Source organism: Myotis nattereri (assembly GCF_964212035.1).
Source record: "Myotis nattereri genome assembly, chromosome: 1".
Classification (NCBI taxonomy): domain Eukaryota; kingdom Metazoa; phylum Chordata; class Mammalia; order Chiroptera; family Vespertilionidae; genus Myotis; species Myotis nattereri.
The window spans coordinates 97,701,466-97,725,565 of record NC_138075.1 but is presented as its reverse complement, the minus strand read 5'-3'; positions in this window follow the sequence as shown (position 1 = coordinate 97,725,565).

The following is a 24,100-nucleotide window of genomic DNA, read 5'->3' as shown; positions in this document are numbered from 1 at the left end:
TATAAATATCTGTAGGACTAAACTGACCCCCAAAAAATATGATATTTAAACCCTGATTCGTTGTAAATCCAATCAATCAAACCACTCAGGTTTTTTGTTTGTTTTGTTTTGCTAAATTAATCTTTATTTTTATCCTCACAGGGGGATATGTGGTTTGATTGTTTTTGTTTTGTTTTTTGGAGAGAGAGGAAGGGAGAGAGAGAGAAAAAGAGAAACAGAGAGAAACATTGATTAGAGAGAAAGTAACATTGATCAGTTCCCTTCCATATGTACCCCAACCGGGGATCAAACCCACAACCTAGATATGTGTTTGACCCAGAATCGAGCCCACCACCTTTAGGTGTACCAGATGGTGCTCCAACCAATTGAGCCACTTAGCCAGGTCCCTGAAATTAATCTTTTACCCAATTCAGCTCATTTTCCTTAATACATTTTTTTTTCAAACTTCCAAAACTGTGATTTGTATAAAAAGGTTTTGCTAAAAGCAGGAAGGGGCACACTTTTATGAGCTTCAGAAAAACTCCACTTTAATGCAGTCATATGCTCATCTTCTTTTATTTAAGTAGTTTTGGAATCTATTGCATTTTGGCATAGCAATACTCTTATAGACTAAAAATATTTTTAATGAAATTACAGAATGATCTCTACCCTCAGGAGATGCTATGCTCTGATAGACCTAATGAAATTGATTTAACTAAAGGATAGCAGAATTCATACCTCAAAGCCGCTCCTATTCTTTTTCCCTGACCAATATCTTACATCACTTTCCTGTCATCTGGAAGAACAGCAGTCAGACAGTAAGAAGCCCTGGGAAGAAAACAAACATAGGAAGAGAGTCAGGATAAACACAGCCCCCTATATAAAAACACATCAAACCTTATTGGCAAGATCTTTTCTGGTTCATAACTAAAGAGAGTTAGGTTTTTCATTAAGAAGAGATCCATTTCTTTTAATTCCATGATATTTCAGACACTTTTGGCCTCTGGATAGAATTCCCGTGTCCCTGAATTGGGTTTGCAAGGTGGTCTGAAGCCTTTTGAATCAAGATTTGGCATCTACCTCCAGCTCCTGCAGTCTCTGTGCCCAGGACACATCCTAGGAAAGGAAGGCCAGTGGTCAGGGTTTAAAACAGACAATCATTTCTACATTGTGTGATCCTTTTCTCTGAAGGATAAAGTTCTTCTTAAAATGACTTAACCGCCATGGCCAGTGTGCTCAGTCGTTAAAGCATTGACCTGTGCACCAGAGGGTCACAAGTTCGAATCTCAGTCAAAGGCACGTACCTAGGTTGCAGGTTGGATCTCCAGCTCCAGTTGGGGCGGTGTATGTGGGAGGCAACCAATCAATGTGTCTCTCTCACATCGACGTTTTTCTTTCTCTCTCCCTCTCTCCCACCCCTCCACTCTCTCTTCCACTCTCTAAAAATCAATGGAAAAAATATCTTCAGGAAAGGATTAACAACAACAAAATGATGCAACTGATCATACTCAAATTTACATGTTCAACTAAACCATACTGTTCTAACGAATGTGGTGGCAGCTGAGTATGCTTCCCCACTGCATCAGTCTACCTCAAGGCACTGCATTCTTTTCACAGAGGCTTGTGTAGATAGGAAGCCGCCCTCAGGAGAATGTGGCCCAGATCTCACTCATGCAGTTCATCTCCTTTCTGTCTGCAGACAGAAAGCTACATTTATCCTGCAGCTTGAAATTATGGGATTCCTGTCATCAGACAGAATTCCTTGCCTATCACCCACAACTGTCCCTGGAAGCATCTCAAAGTGGCTTCTTTTACTCTAGTATGGTGGGAAACAGAAGCTTTAGTGTCTTTTTAGTAGTGCCTGACTTCAAGAACAGAAATCACAGCCAATGTTTTTGAAATAAAAATGTTTTATGCCAAGCCTTCTAGGTTAGGTAACTACTTGGAGAAATGGAGAGAGTGAAAGGGAGTAGAGACAGAGAAAAGTATTGATGTGAGAAAGACACGTCGATTGGTTGCATCCAGCACACGCCCCAACCAGGGCTGGGGACTGAGCCTGCAACTGAGGTACGTGTCTTTGACTGGAATCAAACCTGCAACCCTTCAGTCCGTGGGCAGACGCTTAGCATTCTGCATTGCATAATCCAGCTTGTGAGAGAGAAAAGAGGAAAGGGAGAGATGGAAGGAGGAGTGAGGTAAAAGAGTAGAAAGCAAGGAAATGAGACTGAAGAGTAGAAAGGAAAATGAGTAGAAGCAGGGAAGGTGTCTAGGTTTAAGAACAGCTGCTCTGAGCCCAGAGCTCCCTGGATGATTTTGCATGAGTAAAGCACTCAGGCTCTAGTGCCCCACAGGCGACTAGCTGTGGGCTCTTGGGCAAATTCCTTAATCCTTCTGTGCCCATTTTCTTGTGTGAAAAATTGGGATAATTCTCATCTTCTAGATCAGTGGTTCTCAACCTTCCTAATGCCGCGACCCTTTAATACAGTTCCTCATGTTGTGGTGACCCCCAATTTCATTGTTACAAATTGAACATAATTAAAGCATAGTGATTAATCACAAAAACAATATGTAATTATATATGTGTTTTCCAATGGCCTTAGGTGACCCCTGTGAAAGGGTCATTCGACCCCCAAAGGGGTCGAGACCCACAGGTTGAGAACCGCTGTTCTAGAGTGATAATTAGAGTTAAATGAGATAATATATGCAAAAAATTTAATCCCTAAGTACTCAATGCATGATATTATTAGTTTTTATTTATTACCCTCATATTTCAATGTTGCATATGATAACGTAAAAAAACAATTGAAACCTGTAAAGAATTTTTGTGAGTTTATTTGAGCCAAACTGTCGACATATGCCGGGAAGCAGAACCTCAACGAATTGAGATAATGCTCTGGAGAATGGCAGGTTACATCTCTATTTATACATTGCAATCAAAGGAAAGGGACCTAGGTGGGTTACATGAAATCCATTGGTGATAGATTAAGGAGGAGGGATCAAGCAAAGCAGGGGAAACCCCTGGGATTGGATAAAAAGTAAAATGATAGGCACATACTTAGGTGGGTGCAGAAACAACATGATAATGAGGGAATTTGTGGTATCTGTCCTGGCGCCCAGCACATTACATTGTGTCCCAAAGGGTCCAGAAAAAGGGAAGTTACAAGTTACTTAGACATTTCAAAGGGTATGTTATTCTAGATGCAAAAAGACAGATAGACTCAGATAAAGGTTGGCCTTGTCAGTGAAGATACTTGCTTAGGATGTAACTATCCACCATAACTGCTTTTAGTTAAAGTTTAATTTCAGACCATGCTTTGTGGTTACTTTAGGTCTCTGAGTTTGTAAGACTGCCATGCAGGCCTCCCCTGAGCTTGTCAGGTCAGCATGTGGCCCCTTTCGTCCACATATAAGACTTTGGATTGAGGGGGGAGGACCAGAAGAATTAACAAAAGGTCTAATTAATCAATCTATTAAAGTACAACTAACCCCCCTAATGAACACAGCTACGTGTATGTATCTGGAAAAAGTTGACACTGAGAACTGGTAACTGCAAATTGTTTAAAAGAAGTTATATAAAGCTGTGGGCAGAGAAACCAATAAGAGGCAAGGAAGCACCCCTGAGGCTGGCAGCAGTGGGAAGTCATTGCCACCTGTAAGCTAAAGCAAGGACAGAGGAGGTTATAGAAGCCAACAAAAGCCATGGAGGCACGGAGTAGGCGCTGTGGCTTTTGCTGAGGAGTGCGGCCCCTCTGATCTGCTCTGAGGGACTGTACTGACTGAAACCAAGTGGAAGTCCCAAAGTAATCCTTGCCCCAGCCCATGCCGCCTGAAGACAGCAGCTTCCCTGGGCACAGGGAAGGGTGCAGAAGCCCAGAGAGAGAGCCTGGAGGGGGAGGGGAAAGGGCCACGCACTCCGGGTTTCTAGCACAGAAAATGCTGGCTATGCCTTGACATTTGTGAATTTGCCATCACATACATTTGTGCTGGCGTTTACTGTGCTGAACGTGCTGACGGAGACCGTGCACCCACAGGTCCTGCTGCCCTGGCGCCCTCCGCCCTGTGCCCCCCGCACAGGCTGCATACCCCGGGACCCTGGCGGCAATGTTAAAAGCTGTCAGTCCCAGGAAAACCATGCCACCTCAAAGCCAATGGAACGTAATGTTCAAGACAAACAGTAAGGCATGTGTTTGTTAGCACGTTATGCCTCTGTTTATAATGAAAGGAATTGCACTTTTGTCGGCACTTCTACCGTGAGGGTGTGTGCTGTGGTTCACACCACTGTGGAGGGAAGCGGAAGGGACCACCAAAGAAAAAAGAGGCAGATTTAGCATTTACTACTATTAAATGCACTGATACAAACTAGTACCTGGTAATGTGCTGTTCTTCCCAGCTCCTCTGTCTGAGAAAGTAACTGGTCTGGGGGAAGAGGGATGGACAAGCAGAAGAACAGGCAGTCAAATTAAACGCGCTTGGAGGCACATAACGCAGCGTTCCTCTCACTCCTGGGCCAGGTTACAAGCATCCTACCACTTTTCTAATAGCAAAGAGAAATCATGGCTATGGATCCCAATAAGAACATGGCCAAGCGATGGTGCTCTTGTGGTTATGACATTGATTTAGTATTATAAAAGGATGCAGTTGTGTTTGAGAATTACTTTGTTTCTATATAGTAATAAGTAACTGAAACACAGTTTATTCTCACATTATTATTTATTAATTATTGTATTATTTCTCGTACAAACAACTGTAAACCTACTTTTACCCCATCCGGTATTTAAATATTCTTTACTGTAGGCCAAATGTTTTATTTAAAAAGTATATCTATATATTAATATCTATTTAGAATTTTTAGAAGAAACTCAAAACTCCGGAAAGTTACCTTTAAATTAAGAAGTCTGTTGTCAATTTAGAGAGGGTTTAGGGGAGCTATGCATTTCAAGAGCTTGTTTTACCAAAGGACTGATATGCATGCATGTAAGCATGACCAATGGGCACAGACAGTAGGGGAGTGAGGGCCTGTGCTGGGGGCCAGAGCAGTCTGGGAGAGGTCAATGGGGGAAAAGGAAACATATGTAATACTTTCAACAATAAAGAATTTTTTTCATATATTTTATTGATTTTTTACAGAGAGGAAGAGAGAGGGATAGAGAGTTAGAAATATTGATGAAAGAGAAACATCGATCAGCTGCCTCCTGAACATCTCCTACTGGAGATGTGCCCACAACCCAGGTACATGCCCTTGACCGGAATCGAACCTGGGACCTTTCAGTCTGCAGGCCGACGCTCTATCCACTGAGCCAAACCAGCTAGGGCAACAATAAAGAATTTTTTAAAAATACACAAAAAAGGGAAAAAAGAGCTTGTTTTAATTTGTTTTTTTGTTTGTTTGTTCCTGTTTTTTATTTTATTTATATTTTTACTAGAGGCCCAATGCATGAATTTTGTGCAAGGAGCTAGGCCCTTGCAGCAGCCCTGGCTGCCTAAAGGCCCCTCCCCCCGTCCACTGGTCGTTCTGGAAGGTCGTTCTGCCCTCTGGCCTAGTTAACATATTAGCTCTTTATTATATAGGATTGTCAACATCAGCAGTCCTGCCACCTGAGAGGCCCTGCTCCTTAATTTCCAGTTTGGATAGAAGTAAAAGATGACAGATTTGGTAAAAAGCACACATTGTAAAAGATAAGGCACTTAGGAGACTTGCCCCTTCTCTCACTGGCACCCCTCTGTGGGTGGCAGATAGGCATCAGGGACTTCCATATTTGTGTGTGTGTGTGTGTGTGTGTGTGTGTGTGTGTGTGTGTTGTGTTTCTAGATAAGGCCAAGCTATCAGCTCTGTGCTGATGCAGGAATGAGTGGAATTTAACCGTTTTACTTATTACTAAGATTTCAAATAACTTTGCTTCAGGTTCATTAAATTTCCAGAATGTTCTCTAAGTCACAACAAATTCAAGCTATTTTTATCTGAGGCCTTCTGATTGGTTACTAATTCCACAAATTCCTGTGTGATCTTCCTTAGTTTTTGCCCAGGCTTTTTTTGTTATACAGAATGATTCACTGACTATATATATATATATATATATATATATATATATTAGTATTTTTAAAGGAAGTGTTGGGCTTCAGCATCAAATTCTAATTACAATTCATAAGGCTTTTTTAAAAGTTATTAAGCTTGTCACAAATTACAAGGGGCTTAAGAACCCTACCAATATGTACCACTGTTCTAAGAAGGTGGGCAAACTGGTTTAATTTAAATGCTTTTGCAAATTCTTCTCCTCTTTCCCAGGACTTTACCCATAATTGAATCCCAAATGTTTATTTTTAAAGCTTTAGAGCAATTTGGTTGGCTTTCTTTAACTGTATTTTTCCAGCTCTCTGGAATTTGTAATATCAGATATTAGAGTACTAATATCATTACCAGAAAGTCAGACTGGACGATATTTTATACCTTGCCAGAGGCAGCTACAACCAGCATCTCTTGGTAAAGGTGCTTAAATAAGCTCTTTGCTCAGAACTCAGAACCACATATATCAAGGCAAAGATCCATACCAGGAACTAGCCTGGGGCAAAGTACTCTGCTCTACTGTCACTTGGAAATCTCTTTAAAAAAAAGAGACTTAGCTGATGTTTTTCTCCTCTTCATAGTGAACAAGCTCAGCAGTGAATCAAATCAGAAGGTGGATTTTCATCAAGAAGTCAAAGTTCAAATGACCTTTCTACTTTTCTCTATTTGGTGTTTTTACGCACAAGGACATAAGGAATATACGGAGATTATTTCCCCAAGTGACTCATAGTTTGTGATTGGCCTCTGGACTTTTATCTGACATAACCTATAGATCTCATTGCGATTAGAATTTTGTTTTGTCTTTTTTGTTTTTTAAAAATAAATTGCACTCTCCCAGAAAATATTTTAGGCAGGTTTCAAAAAAATGTGCACTCACAATAAGGTGGTTAACATAGAAAATCAGCAAGCATATAAAAGGGACGATTTAAAATAGTTACTGCAACAGTCAGTGTAATTCTGAGCTTCCTGGCAATTGTGGGAACCAGGAAACACAATGGTTACGTTGTTTTCAGCATCTGATGAAAGGGGCCATTTTACTGCCTCAGAAGATACTTGCTTTTCCTGTTACTAAATTTTAAGAGGGTGTTTATCCACTTGGCCCTTATATATTTTACAATGGATTTTTTTTAAAAGGTGTGTGTTGTTTTTTGTTTTTGTTTTTTAAATCCTCAATGAAATTTGGGAGCACAATACTAAACGTACATCAAAAGAAAGTAAAGCACTTCCACCAGTGGGGATGGGACTAATGAGATCAGCATGTTCTTAAAATCATCTCAATGCACCAGACAGCATATATTCTAGATTTAAACTTCCCACAAGATAAAACATCCTTAACATTACTTTTTACATATATATGGATTGATTTTCATTTGCTTTGAATTTTAAAAAAATGGCAATAAATAATGTCATTCAGCTTTCTGAATTGGTGTATTTTACAAATTCTGAAAAGACTAAGAATCCTAAAGTAAAGGTACACAAAAGTAGTTGCAATAGTATATCATAAAACATGGGTCACCCAAATGTGTTTAATTTGATATGGAAATACTTTTTTCTTGTATTGTTATAGCTTTTCATTGGAATTATTCTTTGTTGGATTGCCTTTGCTCTTAAGAATGTAGTGAAATAATGAAAAACATAATCCAGGATTTGTTGACATAGAAAAAGGACGTGCTAAATGTATGAGTGGTTGGAAGAGTTTGGTGAGCTTAGCAGTGCTGTGTCATAGAAGACCCCTCATTGCTCCCCAGCAGTGATGCGCAGATAACTGGGAACCCGGATGCTTTCCAGTCGGCTCAGACTGCGCCCTGGAGGGGAAGAGACTGGGTCCTCCAAATTTAACTGAATTGGTGTTGTGGGAAAGCTTCTTTTCCACATTATCAGCCCACACTGTGTAGTCAGTGTAAGTGAGGACTGTAATTGAGATAGCTAAAGATGGGGAGTGGTTTTACACAATTTCCATGACCCTCTCATCTTTTGTAACAAATCACTCAGCAAAAGTTAACACAGCAGTGTTACACAAGGACTGAGCTCTAAGGAACAAATGAATTCATAAAAAGAGGAATGTGTTGGCTTTTCACTGCACATATATTTAAATGTGTCCATTGTTTTTCTCCTTGGGAGGTTCTATCTTCATTCAGAGTTGAGGTATTTTAACATTTCTTTGTCAAAATTCCAAGAACAAGCATTCTTCTAGTTCTTTAGGTAATCCTCTACTGCACTGACTTCCCAAACTTCACATTTTGAAAATTATTGAAAGCTTTATTAAACCATTTATTCTTTCAAGTATTTATTAAACTTCTAAAATATCCAACCAATACTAATTTCTGAAGACTTTTCATCTTTTTTTCCAACCTCATTCTATGGCCATGATCCTTTATTCTTGCCCTCCATTAGCTGTGCTTGGTGTGTTCCAATGCAGCTCCATGTTTTCCCTTATTGACTTTCACTCATTATTTTGCTTGTTAGGTGTCAAACTGTGAAACCAAGTACTGAAGCTTTCTCTACCATTCAGCATTATAGCTCCTTAGTCATTAGCACTTATCTATTCACTCTTTATGCCATATATTTATTAAATATCTGTTATGTGGAGCATATTTATTTGCTAAATGAATTTTTAATTTTAAAAGTATTCATTGAAACTAAACTGAAAGGCTAGCTCATATGAGCACTGCCCTGTCCTGCCTGCCCTGCCCTGGTGCCTTTGTTGTGTCCCCCAGGCCTTTGCTCCAATTTTCAAAGGCAGCAGCAGAAGAGAGAGAAAAGCTCATAGGCTACAGAGACTCAGATTGACTTGTGTTTAATTCTGGTGTAGTAAGAGGGGGGAAACACCACTGTTGTTTTATAAAAGGTAACAACAAAATTTTAGGAAAGAAGTGTCATCTGCATGAAAATATTTTGATGACCTCTTTGCATAGGAGAGGAGACCCTACCACGGCAGGATTCAGCTACTGTTTCCTGCCTGATTTCTGACCCACAGAATCATGAATATACATTAGTAAATTGTTATCTTAAATACACTACATTTTGGGGTAATTTTTATGTAGCCATAGATAACCAGAATATCAATATGTAAAGTTTAATTCCCAATATTGCTTTAGTTAGATTCAGGTTTAGGTGGTTCCTAAATATACCTTTAATATATATTTCAATTTTTAAGAAAATTCACATAAGGTAATTCAATTTTAAGAGCATTAGGCAGCAAATCCTGAAGAAGGAACGTGTGTGAACCATGGAAGCAGATTTACCTGGAGTTAAATACCAGTTCACATACTTATTATAAACATTATATACACTTGGGTATTCAAAAACATGTAAAGTTCCTGATATAGAGCAGGTACTAGGCAGATGCCAATCCCCATCCCCTTCATCCCCAGTTACCCTTTCCTCATCCTAGGATATTAATCTTCACCTGAGGATATCCCGGCCCCCATTGCTTTTAGAGAGAGTGTAAAGGAGGGAGGGAAGGAGAGAGAAAGAGAGAGAGAGAGAGAGAGAGAGAGAGAGAGAGAGAGAGAGAGAGAGACATCGATGTGAGAGAGGGAGACACATCAATTAGTTGCCTCCTGCACACCCCTGACCAGGACTGGGTATCAAACCTGCAACTCAGTTACATGTCTTTAACCAGGGAATTGAACCTTAGACCCTTTGGTGGGCAGGCCAATGCTCTAACCACTGAGACACACATGCCAGGGAATCCTTCCCTTTATATATAACTAGTGACCAGGGCATGGATTCTTGCACATTGAAAGGAAATTAATTAGAAGGTGGCCAGTAGGGTGGGACTGGATGAGATATGCCAGACACGCCCTGTAAACTTCCCGCAGTCCCTCCTGGGCCAGCTGCAGCTGGGGTGGCACCGTGGCTTGAAGGGCATCTGCAAAATGAGCAGGGTCCCTCCAGCAGGTGGGGTCTCTCCGCCTAGCCTGCAGGGATCGGGCCAAAACCGGCTTTCCAACATGCCCCGAGGGATCCCCGAGTACAAGAGGGCACTCTGCAAAGTTGCTGTCTTACAGGGTATGAAACGCAAGTGCAAGTGTGGAGTAAATCAGATTCGGGCCAACAGTGCCCCAGCAACAACATAACCAATGGCCCAAGTTGTAATTGCGTGGCCCCTCGAGGAATCAGGCTCCCTCCTCTCTGGTTTTGGAGTGCGTCACCTGAGAACCGCTGCTGCCAAGTCAGTGCAGCTTGGCAGCTCCTGAGTTGAGATCTGCCCCCTGGTGGTCAGTGTGCATCATAGCAACCAGTCAGACAGTAGGAGGGACACTTAGTATATCAGCCTTTTATATAGAGAGATTGCCATTTTAGAAGGAGGAGGTGTGGATTAGAGTGAATATTGGAATCAACGAGATAAGGAATTCAAATATACACATTGTGTATGCAGCTTTAGAAGAATCATTTAAAATCTTACTCTCAATTTCTCAATAGGATTACTTAGAAAATTAAATGAAATCATTTATGCCAAGGGGCCAGCACAGCTCCTGGCACAGAATAAGCACTCAATGAATGGAAGTTACTATTGACATTATTATGATTCATATCAAGCAAGAATGTTAATAAGATTGTACTAGGAGGTCAATACCATGTTTAATTATGCTTTTGGGGGAGCAGCAAAGGAAATTCCAATCATTTTATCTTTTTAGTCATGTATTTGTTTTCTTCCTAAAATAAAAAGAATAGTATATGCTTCAGTAGATTTCAGCTAGCTGGAAACTACCATCTTTTAGGAAGCTAAGTTTTATGATGTCTATAATATAAATATGGCTGTGGGGCTTATCTATTGTATGAATCAACTACTTAAAAAAAGCATTCTACTTTCATAAGCACTTTTATTTCTATTTTTATCCCATGTAACCACACTGTCCATTCTTATCTCAGCATCTCAGCTGAATCTTGCAAACATGTTTCTTTTTCAAATCAGTGTAGTCAGGGGACTTTTGGAACACATATCTCTACAGAGAGCTACATTTCCTCTCCATCAGAAAAAAAAGGGGGGGAGGGCTTGAAACTGAATCAGGATGGGTGAATACAGACCATGTAGGATTCTGGAATCTTTCAGGAGACAGAGAATCTCTTACTTTCAACCATTTTGAATAGAGCCAACTGCTAAATTTTTTTAAAACTTTAGAAATCTGTCATTAGAACAAATAAATCATTCAACAGTAAAATCTTCCTCCTTCTGCATTTTCAAGACTAATATTGGTGCTGCACTGGAGCATTGCTAAATCCCTTTGGGAAGAGTGTGGTGTCAGTATGACATCTTTGGCTCCAGTGATTTCAAAGATTGATTGCCTTTTACTCAACATTCTATATGCATCCTTCTTAAAGCGGTGTGCTGGATGGAAGAGGACAACCTTCTCCAGGGAAATTGGAGGGTGTTTCTTTAGTCAGAGATATACAAGTATCTGGGATCCTTTACTAAAATGTTCAAACAAATCCCACAAAAGCTCTGTGCACACAAGCAAGATGACAGCTTTGAAAAATAAAGCATGTAGAGGGTATGGCACACAGTAGGTCAGTTCTTAGTAAATGCTGGTTCTCTTTGCTTTGTAGTATGGTTCCTACCCTAGCCATCTTTCATTTAATTTAGTACTCACAGTAATAGGATGAGAACCCTGGAGTAAGAAAGCACTGTGTTTGTGTCCCAGCTCTATGAACACTCTTAAATTCCAATTCTCCCCTTTCTAGAATAAGGAAATTGTCAGGGTAGAATAAAATAATGTGTATAAAGTTTTTTAGCACAATATCTGGCACATTGTTAGCACTCCATAAATATTAGCTAAAAGCTACAAGTTAGAGATTATTACCTCCACTTGAAAAGTAAAGAAGTTGAGGTTTGGAGAGTTTCAATAACTCACCCAGGTCAGACATCTAGTTGGGAATCATGGAGGGGACAGAATTTTCAAATCCAAGTCTTTATGACTCCAAAACCCTATGTGTACTGAATGAATTGGGTTTGTGGCTTGGGACCATTAGTCACTGATATAACAGCAAGGCCAAGCTGTCTCTCTGTCTACCAGCTGGAATGGAAAGTGCTTCCTATAACACAGCAAGAACCTGGGAACTGATACTTTTTTTTTTTTTTTTTTTTTTTACTTCCTAAACAGAAAATGATGGAAACTCTATGTTACCTCACTGCTTACTGATGGGATCCCAATTTCCGAGCTCAAAGAGTGGATACTCTACTCTGAAGACAGCATAGTAAATTTCTTGTCTTAGGAAATCTATCAAGGCCAGTAAGAAAAAAGCAAACAAACATTAAGACAGAAGTAGTCAGACTTTGCATCAACCCATGTTGACTATTGTGAATCTAATGTACTGGAGTCCTTGATAAAATAAAGATAAAAAGCTCACTCTGAATTTCCATCAAATGCCTTTTGAAAATAGCAATGGGGATGAGCTTACATATACATGAGTCAAAAACACCCAGATTACATTTCCAGGGAATTATCCAGGGTTTAAAAATTTTAGAGGGAGAGAGGCTTGACAACCAGCACTCTGGGTTTCATCAAAAGCTTTCCAACCAGTTAGACCACGGGCCTTGCCTTACCCTGACACTAGTTAATGGACTTCATTAAACTACGGAGTCCATCAAATAGTGTCACCTAACCCCAAGTGCTAGGGTCCTACTGGTTTAAGTTACACTTTACTGTTCAGGGCTTCATCCCTACTGTTGGTCAGCACGAGGTGATGGAAACAGATCTGTGTTGGAGGCACATCCTTCTCCTTTTCCTGAGAGGCAGTTCAGAGTCGCATAGACTTGAGTGCAGGACCACCAGTTCCCTGAAGGCATCCTTTGTTGATCTTGCTGTTTAAAGACAAAATTATCTTGGAACAAAACTTTTTCTATATTTGGGTACATTGTTGATTGTGAAATTGGAGTCTCCAGTGCTCATTTCATAAACATACCAGAGAGTGTCTCAAGAGACAAATGAATTGATGTTCTTGCCCGGGGCAGTTTACGGTGATCTCAGAGGTTGAGCTCCATGGGGTAGGAGTGTGTGTGTGTGTGTGTGTGTGTGTGTGTGTGTGTGTGTGTGTGGAGGGGGCGAGAGGAAGTGTGAAGAACTAACCTGGGAACCTATGGGCTCTGTGAGTGTCCTTGTTTTTTACTTTCAGCTTTCCAGAAATATTATGGGCTGCAGTAAGTACAAGCCCTGGGCTCCGTCTCAATATTAATGAAAAAGCCTATAGATAGCCCCCCTTGGCACCCAGGATTCACCCCACTGGCTCCAGAGTTTCACCGCACTTCTGCCCCCGAGGTCCTTCTGGAGGTCTGAGCTGCTCCACCAGCCACCCTGGCCCCACTACTGAAAGGAGAATGAGACGATACTTTGAAAATAAAGAGAATGGGAAGGACAAAATCACCTCTCCAATTCACTAATTCATATCTCTCTTAAAATTGTCTTTAACCTCGACTTCATTTATTCCATCTTGGCCCAAACTGCTTGTTGCTATGATTCAGGAGAAGCAGCAAAGAGCCTGTGTGTTATCCAAGCATAGGCTGAGCGGCAGTGGCCCTGCGGGGAGGCCTCCACTGGGCTCCTGCTCTGCAGCAGCGCTGGCTCCAGGCCCAAGCCAATTGTGGCCACTTTGTTTCCTTGCCAGGCCCTGTGAGTTCAGCCTTTGTTGTAATTACAGGCAAAACTCCTGCCTCCTGTCCACATCCTAAAGCTCAAATTTGATTTCCCCAATTCCACAGCACAATAAGGGAGATGAAACCATAAAGCCTCCAACCTGGGAAATTCAGTCCACACCCTGACACCCCAACACAACATGCATTAGAAGAAGGGGAGTTGCCCACCCACCCTGAAATCCTTTCTTTGGCAATCCCCTATGTGGCAGGAGCAGGCTGTGTGGGTGACCAGGATTGCATTTTGAGAACACAGCACTTTATGGAGGAAAATTCCAACCTGCTGCTGGCTTCCCTGTTACACTCCCACGGCCTTTTGAGATGAAGCATCTAAGCTTTCAGGCAAATCTGCGAGTTCAAGCACGACTGAAACTTTGAATAAAACCTGGAGATGACAACTTTAATTATTAGGAGGATGCGTCACTTTTACATTATATTCAACAGTACTTAAATCCAATTACAACAAACCAGCTTGCACTGCTTTCCTTCAAAGCTATTTCCACAAGTTAACAGATGAACCATCTTGTAACCTCATCAAAAGAAAGGAGAGGCCTTCCTGCTGTCAGCAGAGCCTTGGTCCTGCTCCATCCCAAGCATCTCGGTCTCCAGGGCATGGAGTTACCTGGTTATGTCCAACAGTTTTTTTCTGGTTCATGGGTAAAACCAAGAAAATGATGTCTTATGCAGTCTGCTAATTACTTTTAAAAAAAGACAGGGTGCTTGGTTTGCCCAGCCTGGAATGGAACGGCTTAATAAATAAACACGGCAGGGAAAAGAAACGGAAAGAGCACTTCTTTTCCCTGAGCAACTGGTGCAATCCTTCTCATCTTACACAAAGAATTAAGGGTGATATTGGACAGAGGGTGTAGTGGGGGGTGGACGGTAGTAATATATATTAGCTACATTTCCTTGTTAGGGTAAGGAATAGGAAAACAGAAGCTGACTAAACCAGATAATAGTAAAAGGGACATCAGCTTTCTAACTTTTATTCTACCCCACTTTTGCTGACAAAGATAAATAAACCAGAGTGATCTTTTTGTTCATGCATCACCATTGTACCATAATTGGTTCCAATGTCAATATTAAGGGAGTTCACATTTTTTCCTTTTAAAGAGATTTTGAATAGCTATACAATTATAAAAACACTAAATTATTGAATATAATGAGTTTGATTCTACCCCTAGGAATGTGGAGTGAAAGCAGGTCATGTTTTGGCCCAGTTGAACTGGGACAAATACTACTGCCCCCTTATCCATGAGGGATACCTTCCAAGACCCCAGGTGGATGCCTGAACCTTCCAATTGTACTCAACCTTTTTATATACTATGTTTCTGTCTATATATATAGACCTATGATAAAATTTAATTTATAAATTAGGCAGAGTAAGAGATTAACAATAATCCTATATAATAAAAGGCTAATATGCAAATAGACTGACTGGTCGCTATGCCACACATTGACCACCAGGGGCAGATGCTCAATGTAGGAGCTGTCCCCTGGTGGTCAGTGCATTCCCACAGGGGGAGTGCCGTTCAGCTGGAAGCCAGCTCACAGCTGGCAAGTGCAGCAGCGGTGGCAGGAGCCTCTCTCACCTCTGTGGCAGGTGGCTATCCCCCGAGGGGTCCCAGACTGCGAGAGGGTGCAGGCCAGGCTGAGGGACACCCCCCCCCCCCCCAGTGCATGAATGTTTTGCACGGCCTCTAGTCTATCCTATCTAATAAAAGAGAAACATGGTAATTGGCGTATGACCGCTACCCTTCCCATTGGCTAATCAGCAAGATATGCAGATTAACTGCCTGCCAAGATGGTGGCCGGCAGCCAGGCAGCTTGAAAGTAACCTGAGGCTTGCTTGCTTCAGTGACGAAGGAAACCAACCTTCCCCTCCTGCCTTGCCGGCCTCTGAGCCTGCAGTTTAAAAAACATTGTAACAAATATAGAAGCTAAACAAAACCCCAGAAACCAGCTTTCAGCGAGCCGGGATCTCAGAGCTGGAATTGATACAGAGTTTCGATTATAGAACGGAAACAAACCAGATACCTGCTTTCAGCAGCAGATGCCTAAGAGCTGGAGCCTCAGAGCTAAAGCTGGCCCAGAATAAAAAAAGAAAAAAGAAAAAAAGGAGCAGTTGGGAGCTTCAGTCCCAGCCTGAAAACAGTCCTCAGCCCCTCACCCAGACTGGCCAGGCACCCCAGTGGGGACCCCCACCCTGAAGGGTGTGTGACCAGCTGCAAACACCCATCATCCCCTCATTCAGGCTGGCCAGGCACCCCAGTGGGGACCCGCACCCTGATCCAGGACACCCTTCAGGGCAAACCAGCCGGCCCCCACCTGTGCACCAGGCCTCTATCCTATATAGTAAAAGGGTAATATGCCTCCCGGCACCGGAATCAGCGTGACAGGGGGCAGCGCCCAAACCCCCTGATCGCCCTGCAGTTCTGTGTGTGACAGGGGGTGGGGCCACAACCTCCCTATCTTCCCTGCTTTGTTTGTGACAGGGGAAGGTGCCCCAACCCCCTGATCAGCCCTGCTCTGTGCCTGATAGGAGGGAGCTCCCCAACCCCCTGATTGCCTTGCGGCTCTGTGTGTGACAAGGTGTGGTGCCCCAACCCCCCCACCCCACGGGCCCTGCTCTGTATGTGATGGGGTAGAGCCATAACCTCCCCATTGGCCCTGCCCTGAGTGTGACAGTGGTGGTGCCCCAACCCTCTGATAGGCCCTGCTCTGTGGGTGATAGAGGGCAGTGCCCCAACCCCCTGATCCGCCCTGCTCTGTGTGTGACAGGGGGCGGTGCCCCAACTCCCCTATCAGACCTACTCTGTGAGTGACAGGGGGGAGCTCCCCAACCCCCTGATCGGCCCTGCTCTGTGCGCCACAGGGGGTGGTGCCGCAACTTTCCCATCGACCCTGCCTTGAGTGTGACAGGGAGCGGTGCCCCAACCCCCCAATCGGCCCTATCCTGAGCGTGACTGAGGGTGGCATCGCAACCTCCCAATCCGCCCTGCTCTGTGCATGACAGGGGGCGGCGCCCCAACTCCCCAATTGGCCCTGCTCTGAGCCCAACCAGGGGCTGCACCTAGGGATTAGGCCTGCCCTCTGCCACCCAGGAGCAGGCCTAAGCCAGCAGGTCGTTATCTCCCGAGGGGTCCCAGACTGCGAGAGGGCACAGGCCGGGCTGAGAGACCTCCCCCTCCCTCCCGAGTGCAGAAATTTTTGTGCACCAGGCCTCTAGTATATATATAAAAGCCTAAGCGACCAACCGATTGTTCAACCGATAGCTATGACACATGCTGACCACCAGGGGACAGATGCTCAACACACAGGCATGGAAACATGGAACAGACTGATGAATCTCAGAGGAAAGGGGGGAGTGGGGAGGGCAGGAAAAGATTAACAAAAGATATGCATGCTAGAGGCCCGGTGCACAGATTCATGCACCAAGGGATCCCTCGGCTTGGCCTGCGGGGATCGGGCTGAAACCAGCAGTCCAACATCCCCCAAGGGGTCCTGGATTGCAAGAGGATTCAGGCCAGCCAAGGGACCCCACCTGTGCACGAATCCGTGCACTGGGCCTCTAGTAATTAATAATAAAATGAAGTAATTATTTATAACATATTGTAACAAAAGTTATGTCATCTCTTTCAAATTCGTATTGTCCTATATTCACCCTTCTTTTTCTTGTGATGATGTGAGAGGTTAAAATGCCTATGTGAGGAGATAAAGTGAGGAGACTTCCGTAGGCACTGTGGCACAGCTTTAGGCTACTATTGACCTGCTGACAAGATGTCACAAGCAGGATCATCTACTTTGGCTGATCCTTATCATTGTGTCATGACGACGTTGATGGTTGGATGTCAGCAGCAGACAATGTCAGTGGGTGGGTAAATTTAATATTTTTGGACCATGATTGACTACTGGTAACTGAGACCTTAGAAAGCGAAATCACAGATAAAGGGAAACAACTGTAATTTAGTCAAATGGCCCCTAGTGGCCTGAGGAAGTTACTGCAGTTTTAGAAAAATCCACATATACATTATTGATCTCAGAAAATTCAACAGATTCTCAGTTTGTTTTTAGTAAGACTAATAACCGATTACACACAAATAAAACACATGAACCTGGAATTAGGACACTGCATTGATTTAGCAATATCACTAGGAGGAGCCCTTGCTTATTTAACAATAGTTACAAACCCATTGGTAACTGAACTTAAGAATAACTATAGGTTTAAAAATGTAAAAATTAATTTTGAGCAGACAACTATCAAAATAACAAATATTTATTCTTCCTTGTTTGGGAAAGATTCTAAGTCCATTACAAGAATATGTAAATTACAGAAAGATATATGAAGATGATGTAGAAAAACAAAAGGATACAAATTGGAACTCTGATTGAGGTTAATATCTCTCTCTCCCTCTCTCTTCCTTTCTCTCCCTCCAAAGAATAAGAAATAGTATGCCCTCTGTTTTAAAACTTCCCATCTTGGGCTAGAATTTTTCTTATAATCTTGGTTTATAACTTTCACTCAGGGCATTTTTTTGAGTATCAGTAACTTTGCCTCACAAATGAAAACACAATTATGAATTTTATTCTCTACAACCATTTAGAAAAGGTATTTTATTAAATATGTATTAATGATATTAAGTGTCACAGTGTGCACAAAACCCTATGGTACACCTTAAATTAAAAAAAAAAAAATAGTCTGGCCAGTGTAACTCAGTGGTTGAAATTGACCTACAAACTAGGCGGTCATGGTTTGATTCCTGGTCAGGGCACATGCCCAGGTTGTGGGCTCAGTTCCCAGTAGGGGGTGTGCAGGAGACAGCCATTCAATGATTCTCATCATTGATGTTTCTCTCTCTCTCTCTCTCTCTCTCTCTCTCTCTCTCTCTCTCTCTCTCTCTCTCTTCCTCTCTTTTCCTCTCTGAAATCAATAAAAAATATAAAAAAACAAATAAAAATATAATAACAAAACCAGTATAGCCTTAGATTCTACTTTATGTTACAAACATTTTAAGAATGCCTAGGCTTTTATTTGTTTGAACTCAGGTTTGAGAGGAAATAAACTCACTTTTTCACCTCTTATTTCCAGTGACTCATGAAATGAGTAAAATCTCATAAATATAAGCCCATTATTTTTCATTTTCAAAAATTACATAAAAACACTCAAACTCATAATAATTAGAGAGGAGGGATGAGGTGAATTCACAGGGCCTAAAACAGTTTGTGAAACAAAATTCATAGGTTTTCCACATTACTTTTGCAGGCAAATGCATTCCTGCCAGGTTTTTCTATTCAGGCTTATGGGAAGCCTTTCTGGCTCCTGTGCTTTTTTTCTCTCAGAAACTTTGATAATTTCCCTGGCCCATGTGGGTCAGTGGTTGGGCATCATCACATGTACAGCGAGGTCACCAGTTCAATTCCTGGTCAGGGCACATGCCCAGGTTGTGGGCTCGATCCCCAGTAGGGGGCGTGCAGGAGGCGGCCAACCGATGTTTCTCTGCCTCTCCCTCTCTCTCAGCTTTGTTCATTCACAATGACTAGGAGGTTGGTTGGCTTTTCTGTGTCTAAAACAATTATCAGCTCTTTTCTGACACTGGCATTTCAGTGATTAGGCAACATTATGGAGCCCTATCAGCTCTCTCTCATTTCAGAGTGAAATGGTAAGGCAAAGGGGTGTTTTGTCATTTCTGTTTTCTCTGTCTATCTCTTCTCTTCCATATCTTCCTATATTGACATTCAGCGCATCAGGTGTGAGGCCAACAGCGCACTGTGCTTAGGCACACGCTCCAGGCGCAGTAAGGAGAGCCCGGCGTGGGTTCTCTTGGGCAGGGGTCAGGGCTGTGCTCTTCAGTGAGAGGTGGCCACCAATGTCTGGAAGCCTTTGGGAAGATTAGCTTTATTATTATTATTATTAATCTGTGGGTTTTGAAACAATTAGGTTTTTAGAAGATGGCTAACTTAATAAACTTTACTCTTCCTACTTTACTAAATAGAATGACAAGCTGGTGGGGGGAAAAAACTAATATACAAAACTAGATCTCGTGGCCACATAGAAATGTTTGCTCCAGTTTGCTCCGTATCTAAAAATGTTACCTTTCTATTAGAGTTCAGACCTTTGTGTCTCTCTAAGTCCATCTGAGAGGCAGACAAAATCAATTACAACCCTTTCACCCTCTGGCAAAAAAAGGAATTTCTACAAGAATGCCTTCCAGAAGCTATCTGCTGTTTGGGTATTGGCTACTTGGCTGATGTGAAGGCAGAGACACAATTTTGGGGCTTCCCCAGGGGACAGGAACTGGCTCCATCCTGTCTCTCTTCTACCTTTGTCGGCTCAGCTCTCCAACCCCCGGGGGAGGACCATGTCCCCATTTGGGGTCAGCTGTCAGGAGACCGATCTGTTTAATATTTAGCTTTGAAGGAAATTGGCTGAATCAAAGATGAAAGGGAATAGCTCCAAGTGATGGGGAAAAACAAAAACAAGTCTCAATCGTTTCAGTATTTCCATAGAAAAATAAAAAGATAAACTCTGTGCAGGTTGGTGGGGGAGAAAAAGAGGGAGGAAAAGGGAAGGGAGCAAAGAAGGGAGGAAGTCAGGGAGGCAGGGAAGCAGAGATAAGGGGAGATCTTCAAAAGCCCGCAAAACTCACCGTGTCCATCTGCCAGCCTCCATGCACAATGACAGTCCTAGAGCAGAGCTTTTCACCTTCAATGTGCATACTAGCTATCTGGGGATCTTGTTAAAAATGCAGAGTCTGACTCAGTGGGTCTGGGGTGGAACCTACAATTCTTCATTCCTACTGCTCTGTCACAGGGAACAGAGACTGGAGCCCATTCGTTTCCTCCCTCGGCAAAGAAGGTATCTAGAGACCACACTTGCAGAGGGCTACATGTTTTAAATCGATTCCAAAAGGAAGCAGAGAAATAAGCTGCACACATGGAAATAGTAACGTGAGAAAGAAGAGGTTTAAAAAAAGATTTACAATTGTATATCAATAGATTAGTGGAAGAAAACAATAACAAATTAAGCATGGTTTTCACTCACCCAGCATACCTACTTTTCAAGTTGGGTGGATGTTTATTTTACTTTTTGGATTTTGTAAGGATGTTGCTGAAGTGCCCACTATTACACACACTGATAGAAGCACAACACCAGCATTTTAAATACAATGAATTGACTTTTTAGGATACCAGTAATACAAATACAAATTTTCAAGAAAAAGAAAAGTAACATTCTCAAGAAAAAATAGACATGACCTTATAGATTAGAACAATGTACAGTTATGTATAATTTTCAAAGAAAAGGAAAAATGTTAGTCCAAGTCTTTATCTTGAAATAGACAAAAGGAATTTCAAAATCACTTAGTCATTCTTCACTAAAGTGCAATAAAAGTGTGAATTCTGGCCTCTGAGACTTCATAATGAACTTCACCTCCTCAGCCCCCACCCTTTTCCTTCAAGCCCAGGCAGCCCACCCCACCTTGGTCACTTTGAAAGCTTCCTGATCATGACACCAGGCTGGGCTTCCTTCCATTCTCTTACAGTCCTTAGAAAGCCAAAAACTGAGCAGGATCTTGAGACCCTCTTAGTCTAACCTCTTCATTTAATTTACGGATTAAAAATTAAATGACATAATTGACTCTTGACTACATTTTCTATGAAAACACACCTTCTGTATTCTATATTGCTATATTTTGCCCTGTGCTTTAATTATGCATGACCTGACTTATTTGTCCAGCTCTGTGAGGACAGGCACTGTAGCTACTGGCCTCTGAAGCACACACGTGTCCAGTTCATGAGGGACACGGGGTGGCCCTTTGACAGAGTCGTTGACATGACTTGAATGGAGTGTAATGAAATTCCTGTTTTTTTCCTGCCTCCCCTAATCCATCTTCAATAGTTTGATACAGATGAAATATGATTATGATAAACATTGAGGAACGACTTGAAAGGAACACAAAGGAAAGAACTTCTCACACAAGGATGGCTGTGATAAGTAATCTTAAAAATGGATCCCTGCCTCTTGGTATTCATGCCTTGTGTAATCCCACACCAGAGGGCTGTTCAGTAGTAGTGGCCCATCATACAGCCAAGAGTAGGCTATGCAAAAATACTTCAGCTTCTAAGTTTCCTCTCTCTCTCCCTCTTCCCCTCTGTCTGTCTCCCCTACACCTTCCCTTTCTCATTACTTGCTCAGTGGGAAGCAAGTGGCTATACTGTCAGAAGCCCATTTGTTGAGGAAGTGAATTTCTGGCTAGTAGCTAGTAAGGAATTGAGGCCTCCTGCCACCAACCACATGCGTGATGTTGGGAGAGTGTTCTCCGGTCATGCTTTCACACTAGGCTATAACCCCAGGCAACAGGTTGACTAGAACCTCCTGCAAGAGCTTGAGCCACGCAACTAAGCCTATTCTTAATTCCTGACCTACAGAAATTACAGGATAATGTTGTTTTAAGCAACTAAGTTGGGGGATGTTTATTGAGATCAAGTATATTCAAATTCAAGCAATCCAGCTTCAGAGTCCATGTTCCTAAACACATATAACACTGTCTTTTTTCCTCCCTTGTTGTTCCTTCTGTGGAAAGGATAGCAGACATTTATTATGTCTCTTGTCCACAGCAGATGTCTTTTCTATATAGAATTACAGAAATTTTTGATTTCTGAATGAGGTAGCAGTTATAGTTTTTCTTATTCAATTCTAAAAATAAGTCAAATATAATTATTCAAAGTACATTTGAAAATATAAACTGTGTAAGGATTCTCACTCTGTATCATTCATCACAATCACCTGAGGAGACTATGGAAAATGTAGATTGCTGATGTGCCCGAGATTCTAATTCATAAGATTTGGAGGCACTGCCCAGAAATCTTCATTTTTCATCAGCACCCTGAGATATTATGATGCAGATGCAGATGCAAAGTACCACACTTGGAGAAGTGACTTTTTCCATTCAGTTTGGTAGCCAGTACTTCTAAACATTCTTCCTGTGTTTGGGAATTCCCTATCTTATGAGTCAGGGCCTCCCAGACTTGCTCCTCAGGCTTCCGTGCAGGCAGAAGCATGCTTTCTCAGCCTCACTGGCAGCTAAGGCAAAGCGGCTGTAATGTAGACGGCCAACCAGACACAGCCACTTAGGCCTTCAGCCGAAGGAAATGCTGTCCAGAACCCATGGTGCAAGCAGACACCGCCCTGACTCTGGAGATGGTAGAGGCAGCATTTCTACTGGTAGAGGCCAGAACTCAGGATCAAAAGATGATTTCCAGTGCCATGCCTTGGATTCCCTTTATTTTTATATATTAAACCTTTTTATTTTATTGTGACAAGAACATGAGATTTACAATTTTTTAAGTAAACAATACATGATTGCTGATTATATATGCAATGTTGTATAGCAGATCTCTAGGGCTTATCCATCTTGCTTAAGAGAAACATTGTACTATATAATTAGTGGGGACACTGCATTCTTCACTGGAGTGGTTCTAGCTGGCAGGAGATTTGGGCGCTATTCCTGGATGCATTGCTTACAAGTCTGTTTCTCTGGCCTTTCTAGTGAATCTATGAAACTGTTAACTATTTTTCAATAAATTCTGTGTCTACTTAAACTTACTGAGGAGGGTTTTTTTGTTTGTTTGTTTTTTAGTTTGTTTGCATCTTAAGAACCCTGATGACAACTGCTGATATAAAGTACTTTAAGCCTTGAAATCCTTCTTACTATCATTATTCCTAACACTAGAGACCCAGTGCATGAATTTCATGAACTGGGGGTGGGGGAGTTTGTCAGCCCGGCCTGCACCTTCTCCAGTCCCGGACCCCTTCAGGGATGTCCGTCTGCCACGGGATTGGGCCTAAGCCAGCAGGCAGACATCCCTCTCACAGTCCAGGACCTCTTGCTCCTTACTGCCTGCCTGCTCGCTCCTTACTGCTCAGCTCACTGCTCCTTAGTGCTGCCACAGAGGCAGGAGAGGCTCCCACCACTGCTGCTGCACTTGCCAGCCATGAGCCGGGCTTCTGGCTGAGTAATACTCCCCCTGTGGGACCACCAGGGGGCAGCTCCTGAACTGAGCTTCTGCCCCTGGTGGTCAGTGAGCATCATAGCGACTGGTCATTCTGCTGTAATGGTCTCTTAGGCTTTTATTATATAGATAGTAAAGTTCATGCTTAATTGATATAATTCTTCTGCTTTGGTCTTGGTTTATGCTGGTTGCTCTATACTGTAAATGTATAAGTATGTTTAGCTGCATAGATGTTAGGCCCTGTGCTCATTATTTTAGGTATACATTTCTAGCATATGGTGTTCTCCTCTCTTTGGCTGGTTTTGAAAAATCCTGAGCAGTTTAACATATACAAGTAACTCATTTATTATAAGATAAAATCACTGTTTCAATAGGGTCTCAAGTTAACATTAAGATTTTGAAGCCCAGTTAAATTC